At 46.9% G+C, this 11,477-nt stretch overlaps 1 long non-coding RNA gene across 1 annotated transcript; it reads right to left on the minus strand.

The window, feature by feature from the left end:
* Positions 1 to 5,812: 5,812 nt before the first annotated feature.
* LOC106893032 lies at positions 5,813 to 8,118 on the minus strand. The gene is made up of 3 exons (XR_001412977.1): positions 7,983 to 8,118; positions 6,664 to 6,735; positions 5,813 to 5,939 (listed from the first exon to the last, which is right to left on the minus strand). It is a non-coding gene; the product is annotated as an uncharacterized LOC106893032 (long non-coding RNA).
* Positions 8,119 to 11,477: the final 3,359 nt, after the last annotated feature.

Consider the following 11,477-nt stretch of genomic DNA (forward strand, 5'->3'; position numbering starts at 1 on the left):
ATAAATAAAAAAGACAAGCATTCTGAGAAGGAAAAGTGTGAAGAGTATTTAATAGATGACTGGAAGGTTTCAGTTGTGAGAGATCAAGAGCTTATCTCAGTGAAGCCTGACACTTGCTGAGATCTTAAAAGACATTATTGTGCAGGAAAAAAAGAGTGGGAATTTGGATTAGCCAAATTTGAACGGAAGACTCTAAAAGACAAAATTGTTTACACCCTTTTCTGACTTCGTCAGTATGAAACCTATCTACTAAGATGTGGTTATATTCCCTTAGAGTCATTTGTAGTAAATATGAGTCTAAACACATATAAGTGATTGGGATACTCTGTAACTGGGTGCCCTGGCATATACCTGTGAGCGTGCACTGCAGCAGGGCTTTTTGGCAATACGGAAAAGCTGACAAAATGCAACACAGGAGAATTATAACTCAGGTGGAGCATTACTGAGGCCTCACAGTATTGGAGGAGACTGGAACTAGATAGGTAGAAAAACTGCTTTACAAAATCAAAGAGATTGATTTGGGATAGGAGCATTTCACAGAAAAAATGCTGGGGGCGTCTGGTAAACAGTCTGGGACTGGACAGTTGAGCTCAGGCTGCAGCATTTGTGGGAAAAGCTGGCAACAATGAGTTTCCTAACATGATTCAGAGCAATTTGGATTTCTGAGCACTTTGAGCTCTGATGAAAAGCAAGAGAAGGCAGCCAAGTGTCTCAGTAGTAGTAGTGGTAGAATCATAGAATCATAGAATCATTCAGGTTGGAAAAGACCCTTGGGATCATCGAGTCCAACAATCTACCCTACTCTACAGAGTTCTCCCCTACACCATATCCCCCAACACCACATCTAAACGACTCTTAAACACATTCAGGGATGGTGACTCAACCACCTCCCTGGGCAGCCTATTCCATTGTCTGACCACTCTTTCTGTGAAGAATTTTTTCCTAATGTCCAGTCTAAACCTACCCTGTTGCAGCTTGAAGCCATTCCCTCTTGTTCCATCACTAATTACCTGTGAGAAGAGACCAGCACCAACCTCTCTACAATGTCAAGTAGTTGTAGAGAGTGATGAGGTCTCCCCTCAGCCTCCTCTTCCTCAAACTAAACAGTCCCAGCTCCTAGTATCATTACTATTATTGTTATTATTATTATTATTAGCAATATTGCAACACCAATATTGTTATAAGTGAATCAGCAGATGGCAAATGCCTTTCAGTGAAGGCACAAGCAAAATAACGTGTCTGGTAGCAAGGAGTGAAGCTAATGATTATGTGCTAAATGAAACAGCCATTCAGCGTGCTGATCAGGAAAAAACATTTGGGAGTCATTGTGGAAAAAACATGGAAACCATTAGCCCAGTTCAGAACAGCAGGAAAGGTAAAAGCAAAAGAGGTTGTGCTGTTCCTGCACAATGCTCTAGTTGGATGCCTTATTTCTAAGTTCTTCTCGTTTTCGTTGTTGTGGCTACGCTCACGTTAGCCATCGAAACCAAAGGTCCTGTTCAGCTCAACAAGGTGTCCCTGCACCCAAAAGAGGAGTCCCTTCTCCAAAGCATTTAGGGTAGAAATCTCAAAAAATGCCTGAGCAGGCACTCATGGGGGTGGGATGGGGTACCCCATTGTCCCCACTGAGTGCAGAGGGCCCTCTTGGCCAGTCAAAGCTAGAGGAGGTGAGCCCCTCTGACCCCATCAATATGGGAAGGGTAAACCAGCCAAAGCTGCCAGCAGGACCAAGAGGAGATCTCAGCCCAGCACTTCCAGAGTCCCTCTCCCTGTGCTGTGAGAACGTCCTTCAGCCTCACACCACCCCAGCCCAAAAGCTGAGGTTGACACCACCAGGAACTGAGCTCAAGCCCACCAGAAGCCACATGGAGCCCTTTTTCTGGGGGAAAATCCTTAATTTCTGAGCCAAGCCTGTCACAAGGGGTCGGTGAATCTCCTTCATGAGAGCATCCTCAGGGGAAAGCAGGCCATTGGGCTGGAGCAGGAAGGAAAAGAGGTTGCAGTAAGGGAGTCCAAAAGCTGATTTTAACCATGGGATGGGGATTAACTGCACGGCATTCAGAGAGTACAAACCTTTTGAATGGGCTTCATTTATTATAGTAGTACACAACTGCTCCAGCAGCATTTTCTAACCTGCTTTTCTGACTGTTGGGCCCAGACCCAAATCATTAGCGCAGAGGTGGATGGCTTTTGTTTGCTTTTCTTCTCATCCCTTTTTTTTTTTTTCCAAGTGGGCTCTACTGCTGAAGAGTAAGAGTGTTTTGCTCCTTTTAAAACAGAGAGGTCTGAGTCCAGTCATCTTTTAGTGCCTCCCTTGCAGCCAGCTAGCCCACAAAAATAAGCAAACTGAAGAAAGGAGTCAGAGCCTAAGCCCTTTGTGGGAGATTGATTGTAAAGCTGGTGGCGACATGACAAGCTGATTTGTGGTGGCTCCTCGTAGCTTGTTTGAACTGCAAAACTCAGTCACATTTATTTATTGTATCTGTACAGATTTGTCACGACCAGCCTGACCATGAAGGCTGGTATCTCCTGCCCTGGTCAAGGAATGCCAGGCACGGGGAGAGCACAGGTAGATGTTTGTGGATGGGGTGAGTGGGTCCCCTCTCAAAGCCCCCAGCAAAGGTCTCCTCTGCCTCAGCGCCGGCCAGATGAGGGACTCGGCTCACTGCCACATCTGGTGACACCGCAGCTTTCCCTGACGACACCGACCCCAGGCTCCACAGCTCCTTCACGGGGACCTGGACCCCTTTGCAAAGCTCAATTCCCTTCACTGTCATCTTTTCCAGCGATAGCTGGAGCAGCTGTGTCTTCTTCCTCCATAGCACAGGGTTGCCAGAGAGCCTGAGGGGCCCAGCAGCCAATTTCCATACTTGGATCTAGCTCTGTATCTGCATCATATTTTCTGGAAACAGTAGTCGCGTAACGAGTCCCTCTACCTTCTACACAAACATGATTTAATGTCTTCCTCAGGAGCAGTGAGCTCATCTGCTGCAACATGGAACCGTAAGAAGGATTGGCTCTTTTCTTATTAATGTAATCACTTTAGACTAGTTGATATGTCCTGTATACAGCTTATGGTGTAGAGTTTTATAGCATATTACCGCACCTCCATATAAGTCTAAACTGGTCATAAAACATAATCACTTACTGAAAAAAAAATATATTAACGCTGCTGAAACTAGGACACAAAGTGATTTTCATAGCAACGGATAAATAAAGGCCTTGGCAGAAGTCCTATTCTTTTGCACAGAAAAATGCAGATAAAAGGGAAAGCGTTATACCCTTCCTCCGTCTCTTTCTCATCTTTTTCTCTTTCCCTTTGCCTTCAAAGTATCCCACCAGCCACGAGCAGAACCATGGTACTGACAGTGCTGGAAGGGCTGCAAACTTCTCGCTCCGTCCAGCGGCTCTTGCTGTTGCCGGGGCCCCACGGACCCACAGGAAAAACACCCTGTGACTCCAGCAGCAGTCCTGGAAACGTTTTTGCCATTTTTTCTCAGAGACACCAGCCCACTAAAAAAAAAAAAATTATTAACATTGGGAAGCAAGATGCTGCTGTACCTACCAGAAGTGTATCCTCGCCAGGTACCAGAAAGCGGCACTGAGGCAGACTCCGATGCTGAGTAAAGCTTGTCTAGACACAAAATTAGATCAGGGTAAAAGGACTACTGTGTTTCGGCTCTCTTCTGTTTATATGGCTCGTATCAACACAGTATTTTAGTACGTGATGTCTATTTATGTATTTAACAGTTGTTAAACAGCTGTGCAAAGGACTGTCTGGATATTTTTATTTTAGTTTAAAAGTGAGTCAAAATACAGTTATATGTATAGTATGATTTAAGAGCAACCTAAATGGCCCAAATTTAAACTGAGGTAAGTACGTGTCCAAGCCTTTTGGTAAGGTTTAGTTTTATTAGTTTAAAATCACACCTTAATTTAAAACATACCCTCATCCTGAATCCAGTCTTCACCGGTATTTAAATAGCCCTTTTTCCCACCACACCTAATGATAGGAAACGGAGGTTCAGAGTTACAGGACGAGGTGCCTGTGGTGGAAGAAGGCATGAATACCTTTCAGGTCTCTCTCAAAGCCACTGTGAGAATTCAGCCCTTCCAGCAGCCCCGACCGTGGGGCGGTGGGGACGGCAGCAGAGGCAGGAGCAGTGATGGAGCAGCTGGTGATGGGGATGATGCACATGGTGCTGTTTCTCCAGCAGTGGTCGAGCATTGCCTCTCTCCTCGCCATCACAGCTCTAGGCAGGGTAGCATTCAAATCGGTGGCAAACAGGCCTGGGAAATGCCCTGAGTGGAAAAATAAGATGTTTTGGAGGTGGGAATGAGTGGCCCTGGGGAAAGGGCCAAGCACAGAGGCGTGGGATGCTTGAGCATCACGGCCTCTGCACATCAGCCCATCACCCCATGGCTAAAGGCAGCCCCAAGAATTTTGAGGGGGTTCTCCAGCTCCCCACAAGGGAATTAAGAATGGCATTATCTATCTAATGAAAGTGACTTTTCTGTCCTCCTCAAGCACTCATACATATGCAGACATAAAAAAACCATGGTATTTTATTTAGGGATAGAAAGAGTATTCCTACTCCCCCTTTTTCTTTTGGTTTCTACATCTGTTTTTGTTTGGCATTTTGGTTGGTTATTTGGATTGTTGGGCTTTTTTAGACTCAGGGGGGCTAAGTAAAAAAGCCACTGGTTTATTTTCAGTGTCAATTTTTAATAGAAAGCTCAGTGTGACGCATATAATCAGAGAGCGGGAGCGGTAAGACAGCTCCGGGTGAGGGATATGGTCAGGGGGGGTAGAAATTACCACCTGATAACACTGCAGTAAATTGTTTCCTAATATCTATTACACCATGTTGCTCAAGGGCTTGGAAAACTTTCAGAGAAAGAGTACATTATCAGAGGCAGCAGGGTTTTGTGGCTGGTGGGGAGAGAGGAGGAGAGTTACTGCGTGCTTCAGTGAGCAACCAAACATCAGTCAGACCCAGCTGTGGGGACACTGTTTCCAGGGAAGAGGAGAACATCTCAGGGCTCTAGCAGTTGGTGAATACACCAATAAATAAGCATCTGCTCTTCGCCAAACAGATCGAAATTGTTCTGAAACACAGTCAGCAAAGGCTGGGGACTTCTAATGCAAATCCCTGTTGCTGGCAGCCATGAGGTGAGCCACACTGATGGTCTGCACTTGAGCTTCAAGGCCACCCTGAGCTCTTACAGAGCGAGTCTCCCCTCTGACGGTGTGCCTGGATGAAACATTTCACAGCAAGACACACTCTTATCCTCCACACAGCATCCTTCTTGGGGGTCTGAGTCTGTGTGTCTGTGCCCTGGGAGAACAGGGCAGATAGCTAAAGACCTTCCTCCAAACATGGGACACAAAATGTTTGCTGGTCAATCCACCCCCATATTTGGCCCAGTCAGTGAGACCAGCAGCTAAACAGGTCAGCCTCTGTCAGGAGAAGAAAGTGGGCAGTGGGGGGAATAACTCAGTGTGGACTGAGCAGACAAGGTGGGAAGCAGAAGATAAAAGGGTACATCTGGGAATCTGAAGGAAACCCAGACTACCAGGGCTTTCAATTCCAAAAGGCAAACCCCAAAAACTACTTCTTGAGAAGCTATGGATGCCTCCTCCCAGGAACTGTTCAAAGCCAGGCTGGACGGGACTTTGAGCAACCTGGTCTAGTGGGAGGTGTCCCTGCCCAGGGCAGGGGGTTGGAACTCAACAATCTTTAAGGTGCCTTCCAATTCTAACCATTCTATGATACTTACGCAGACCCACTTTGTTGATAGCCATGGGGTCCTTCCTTCATCTGAGTAACGCATCCTACATGGAGTCCTTCACAGTAGGACAGGATTATAAACACTTGCAGGGTAATTTCCAGCACAGCTACAGTAGAAACAAACTTGCCGGAGCTGGAAAAATGAATCTGTCATCGCAAGATCAGCATTTGCAAGTAGAAGTGTTCGAGTTTAGCTTATGAAATTGTTTGCCTTGGCTTCAAGTCTGTCACTTTTAATGGATATTTTGTATTTCAATGGCATAGAAGTGAAGGAGTGTGTTCCTCCATCAAGATATCAACAACCATTGGCTTTGGAAATATCTTAGACAACCCATCTTTCCATTTTTTTACTGTGCACATGTGAAGAATGGCATGACCTCTACTATTTCAACAGGTGGCTTTTCACTGTAATGTGCTCTGTGTGCTGCCCAAGCCTTTGTTGTGGTCTTACAGTGGGGCATCTACACCAGCAGAGCAAGCTCAGCTCTCCTACATTAATGTCAACAGTGCAATCCAAAAGTCTAAGTTTTGAAAAAGTGATACCAAGCAAATGGATCCACACTGGAAACAAAAAATAAACGTAGCAGCTGAAAGCTGGATTCCTTTCACGTGCCTGTGTGGGAACAAACTGAATCTGTCAGTCAGCAAAGGGGAGCTACAAGGAATTGTCTCTCAGGACTCCCCCATGGATGGGAATGTATTATCTCAGGCATGGTATACCTCTGCATTTTCATGTCATGTTCCCATGTAGTAAGAGACAATTAAATCAATCGTAAGATTCATAATAAAAAGTGAGTATGTATCACTTCATCATCACTACCTCTCTCAGCTAACATTGTCTTATCGAGCATCAAAAGGATGAGGTCATTACCTCAGATGAACCTTCTCCAGTATCCTCTCGGGCACCTTGGATTGATCTCACATTTCAAGGGACAAAATAAATCTGAAAGAAAAAAAAATATTCCCAGAATTACTTATTTACAGGAGTTGCCTCCTGACTTTTAGCAAGACTGTTTCGGAGGGAAACAGGTCAGCCCTCTGTCAGAAGCGGTCTCCAACTCACACTTGGCAGCTTTGGGCACCAAACCCCAAGGAACCAGCTCTTGCACACAGCTGGTTAGTCCCGAGGCCAAAGCTCTCACTGCTCTAGAGACAGTCGTAGGAAAACCAAACCTGAAAATAACCCAACATTCCAGTGCAACAGCAGATCAAATAATTACTCAAGAAAATGCATGCAAGGCCCACTATTGGTAACATAAGGAACATTTTAGGAAACTGCTTTAAAAAAAAGACAACTATGGATGAAAAATACTCACTTAGCATTTCTTTCCTACAGGGAGGAGCCTAGGCTTTCATTTGACTCATTTTTCTGATTACTATTCCACACCAGCCTTTTCAAACAACGTCATTCAAGGAATCTTACCTGCTGTGCTTTGTGTAAATTGCCTTTAAAATACTTGATCTTGCCAAAAAAAAAAAAAAAAAAAGGTCAAAAATTGATTAAAAAAACACAATCTGTTCTTCCCCAGCAAGCTCAGTGCTATCGCTTTTCCTTTTTGCCCTGTTTCTTCTTCTGCCTCATTCATGGTTATGCAGAGAGTAGAACTGGCAAATGACTTGGGATGAAGCTGGGCCTAAATAAGCCAGATTCATGATGCATTATCCCCGTAAAACCTGGGCCCAGCATTGAAACTTCCCCAGCAGAAAACCCCTGACTTCAGTTACCACCTTTAACAGGATGGATCTTGACGAGGGTTTTCATCGCTGCAGGTTCCTGGGTTGTTGACCTCAGTGAGTCTCATCGCATGGGCAGAAGTCCTCACAAAAGCATGGATCTACATGGTGGGTCTGCCTCAACCTTTACAAAAAGTGGAGGATGGAAGGAAAGAGTGCTCTGCATTTCTCAGGATGACTCCTAATGTCCCGAGTTTTAACAACGGGAACTTTGTGAGGTTGCACTGGTGCCCAGGCTAATTCCCGTTCAACCACGTCCTGTTGTGACCCATCGCCCGTCCTAGACTAAAATGACAAACTAGCATTTGGGGCCCTACTGAAATTTGGGGCAGGAGGGACAGTGAGGTACGAGTTTAGAGCAGTCCATAGGGCAGTTACTGAAGGAGAGCCGGACAGGACTCAGGGCTTCAGCAGCATGTGTGCTCCTGGCACGGGGACCACGCAGCTCACACTTACCCCATCACTCCTGGGGACAGATGGCCACCATGCTGAGTTCCCATCCAGGCACTGCCAGCTCCTGTGCCTCAGAGGTTAGAGGTCTGGATCAACATCAGCCAGGGAAACCCTAAAATAGTGCCCTGCAAATCTGAATGGGGAAAGGGAAGGAGATTCTCATTACCTTCAAGGCAAATGGTCCTTTAATATCAAATTCCCAACCTCGCAGCAGCAGCCTGGTGGTCTCTGGGGTTCAATGTGTCACCAGAGGGGGTGGGGAGCAAGTCGCTAAATGGTACGTACCTAGCATCATTGCCAGTGGGTGGGAGATGTGGGGTTGTGGAGAAGCCTCCAGCGAGCTGGATAGCTTCTAGTAAGAGTGAGGCTGTGGGCCAGGTCTGGGGCTCCTCCATGGAGGCACAGAGCGCTCCAGTGGTACGGGCCAGCTTAGGAGCTCATGCATTTCAGAAACACACTAAATAAACAAGCGGACCAGGGATCGGTAACCACTGCTCCTGTAGGAAATCTATGCAATGAAAAAGCCATCAGCCCTGCCTTTTTTTTTATCCATTCCTCTCATTCCTCAGATTGAATTTCTTTCCATGCCATGCTTTCCCACCACTCAGCACCCCCCCTCCCCAAATGTCTGTTTCCTTCAGAGCTGCAATATTGGCCACCAGCAAGGAAGAAAAAGCTGATAAAAGATGATACACCGCCCTCATTATTCCATAGTTTTCTCTTGATGGATTTAGAAAGGTCCCGAATGCAAAGAGAAATTAAATCAGCAGGTAGGAAGAAAGATGCAAAGTGAAATTCAAGATGCTGGAAAGCTGCTTTTCTCCGGAGGTCCTACTCTTCCCTCCGTCCGGAAGACAGGAAAGAGCAGACTGTTCATGACAGAGGAGAGAAAACTTCTGGGGGTCTTTAGGGGGACCTCAATCAAAGAAATTATTTTCCCACAGACCAGAGCTGAGCAAACCTTAATGGCTTTTTCCTGATTGAAGAATAAATCAACTATTAATTTACGACCCGAAGTGTATATAAAACCCCTCCAAATGTTTTCCAGTTCTGCAAGTATCAATGAGGGCGTTCTTTCTGTTTGGGTTTGATTCTCGCCAGCTGATTCAGCTAATGGACTTAAATATTCCTCACGAAGCTGCAGCTTCAAAAGATAAATAAATAAAATACTTAATTTAATACACACACACAAAAAAAAAGCCAGCCGTGTGTTTCCAGCATAGTATTATGTGCGTACGCCTAGAGATCCACATGTATTAGAGATAAAGTTAAGTGTAAGCACATGGCGGGCTAGAGGAGAGGGCGTTTGCGTGGGGAAGCCAAGGGCCCATGTGCAGGTTATTAGCGGGGGGGGTGCGGGATTCTGTAGGGTGGGAGCAGAGACAGGGCAGAGGGGCTGCTGGGGGGGGGACACACACGACACAAGCACACACCGTCGCTGCCGGGACATCCTGTTAACAGGAATTGACAAATAGCTCTGGGTCGCTTTGTTTGTTTAAATGGAAGCCAGCGTTTGAACAGCAATAAAAGGCTAAATAGTTGGCCAGCCCGGTTATCAAGGCGAGAGTGGTCTCTGAAATATATAGGCTGCATTTAAGAAACTGAACCCCGCTGCGCCTTCGTTTGTTATACACACATTGTTTGGGCAGCCCGTATAAATTGTAAAATAAGATGACAATATTAGCATCTTCCCTTGGCTTCCCCTTGCCGAAAGAAAACCGCAGAGGGAACACTATTCAAGCATTTCCCTTACGCTCATAAGTTAATCAAGAAACGTCAGGGAATAAGACAGCTTTATAGCTCTCCGGTATAATGCGATACAACTCGTGGACACTGAGTGATTTTACAGTTACCTTTCCAAAGTGTGGCAAATAGAACAACAAGAGGGAAAAGAAGAAAAAAAAAAAAAAAAGAGAGAGAGAAAAAAAACCCTAAATAATGTTTGCGTCTGGCTCTCGAAGGCTGGCAATGAAGTTGCAGGAGAAAAAAAATGTGTTTGTGACTTCCGAGCCGGCTGCCTACGGACAGAAATAACAACAGTAATGAAGGTACGGAACATCTTGAGCAATTTACGAGAGGATTGTGCTCAAAATATTAGGCGCCGCCACGAAAAAAAAAAAAATAAAGAAAAAAAAAATGCCATCGCTGCTGTTTCGAAGTGAGGGCTCGATCCTGCCACGGGCAGGGTTTTTTTTGCGTGATACCTTTGGCAACCTCCCCCTCCCGTGTAATAATAATAAACCGTTTTCCCCCGAAGGGCTCCATGCCCTCGGCTGTGGCGGGGAGGGGATGCAGCCCCCGGGGGGGGGACGGGACAGAAGCGCCCCCAGGAGAGTCCCTGCCTTGCCCTGGGGCAGAGCCCGGCTGCTTAGTGCCGGACCCCCCTCCCTCCCAATATCATCCCTTTTCCAGGCGGAAACCGTAACGTCCCTTACACCTCCGAGACTATAAAGAAGTCGGGGGGGGGGACAGAAATACCCCAAATAAATTCCCCTCTCTCCTCACACCTTCGCCACCCAGGTCCGTGGAAACAGGGAGCAACATCCCACGATCATCTATTTAAAAACGCATCTCCTCCCCCCACACACACACAGGTACTCCTGGGCAATAACTTCTCCGAGGTCCTCCTCCAAACCCTTCAGATGATTTTCCGCCCTTCCCCTGCTCAGCATCTCTCTCTCTCTGCTCCCCAGCGCTCCCTGCTTTTAGGTTTGGGAGCGATTCCCGGCCCGATGCCCGCATCAAGGGAGGGGAGAGAGGGACCCAGAGGAAGCCCGGAGGGTGGCCGGGCACCCTGCAGGTTTGCAGCCCGGCGACACCTCCGAGCCCGGCTCCCCCCGGCAAACATCCCCGGTGCCTTTCGCTTCTCGTCTGCCTTGCACCCGCTCCTGCGTTTATAGCTCCAGGAGTTCACAGTTTACACACAGTAAAACGTCGATATTGAGCTTAATGGTTGCGGAGAAAAGGCTCTTCGCAGGGATCCTCATAAAAGCCCTTTATTTAGTTTGGAGCATTTTCTTGTAATCAATAAAAGTTGGCCGTTATCTCCCGGCGCATTTAGCCGGGAAGTTTATTGCCTGCCGGGCGGATTAAGGACGAGACAGGAGTGCACCATACAAGGAAGGGACTCCGAAGTCCCTAGATCCGAGCCTCGGATTCATAAAATATAACCATCCATTACGTTGCCGATATCTGGAGCCAGCAAATATATACAGACTATAAATTGTCGCCGGCGGGGTGCGGGCCGGGCGGGGGCGCGGGGGGCTCGGCCCGCCCGCATTCCTCCCCGCGCCGGGGGGGTCCCCGGCCCATCCATCACCGCCGTTATGACTCTGCGATGCAGCAAATGGGTTGTGTAAAGAGGCAGCGTTTGACAAGGTGGCATGGTTATCCTGTCCAAATGATGCATAATATTAGTATTAGGGCTTAGATCATCGCATGCTTTTAAAATCATCACCGCTAACTAGGGTAGGGCGGGGGGGGGGGGGTTCCTGGGGG

The sequence above is a fragment of the Calidris pugnax genome, unplaced genomic scaffold (assembly GCF_001431845.1).
Source record: "Calidris pugnax isolate Ruff unplaced genomic scaffold, ASM143184v1 scaffold24, whole genome shotgun sequence".
NCBI lineage: Eukaryota > Metazoa > Chordata > Aves > Charadriiformes > Scolopacidae > Calidris > Calidris pugnax.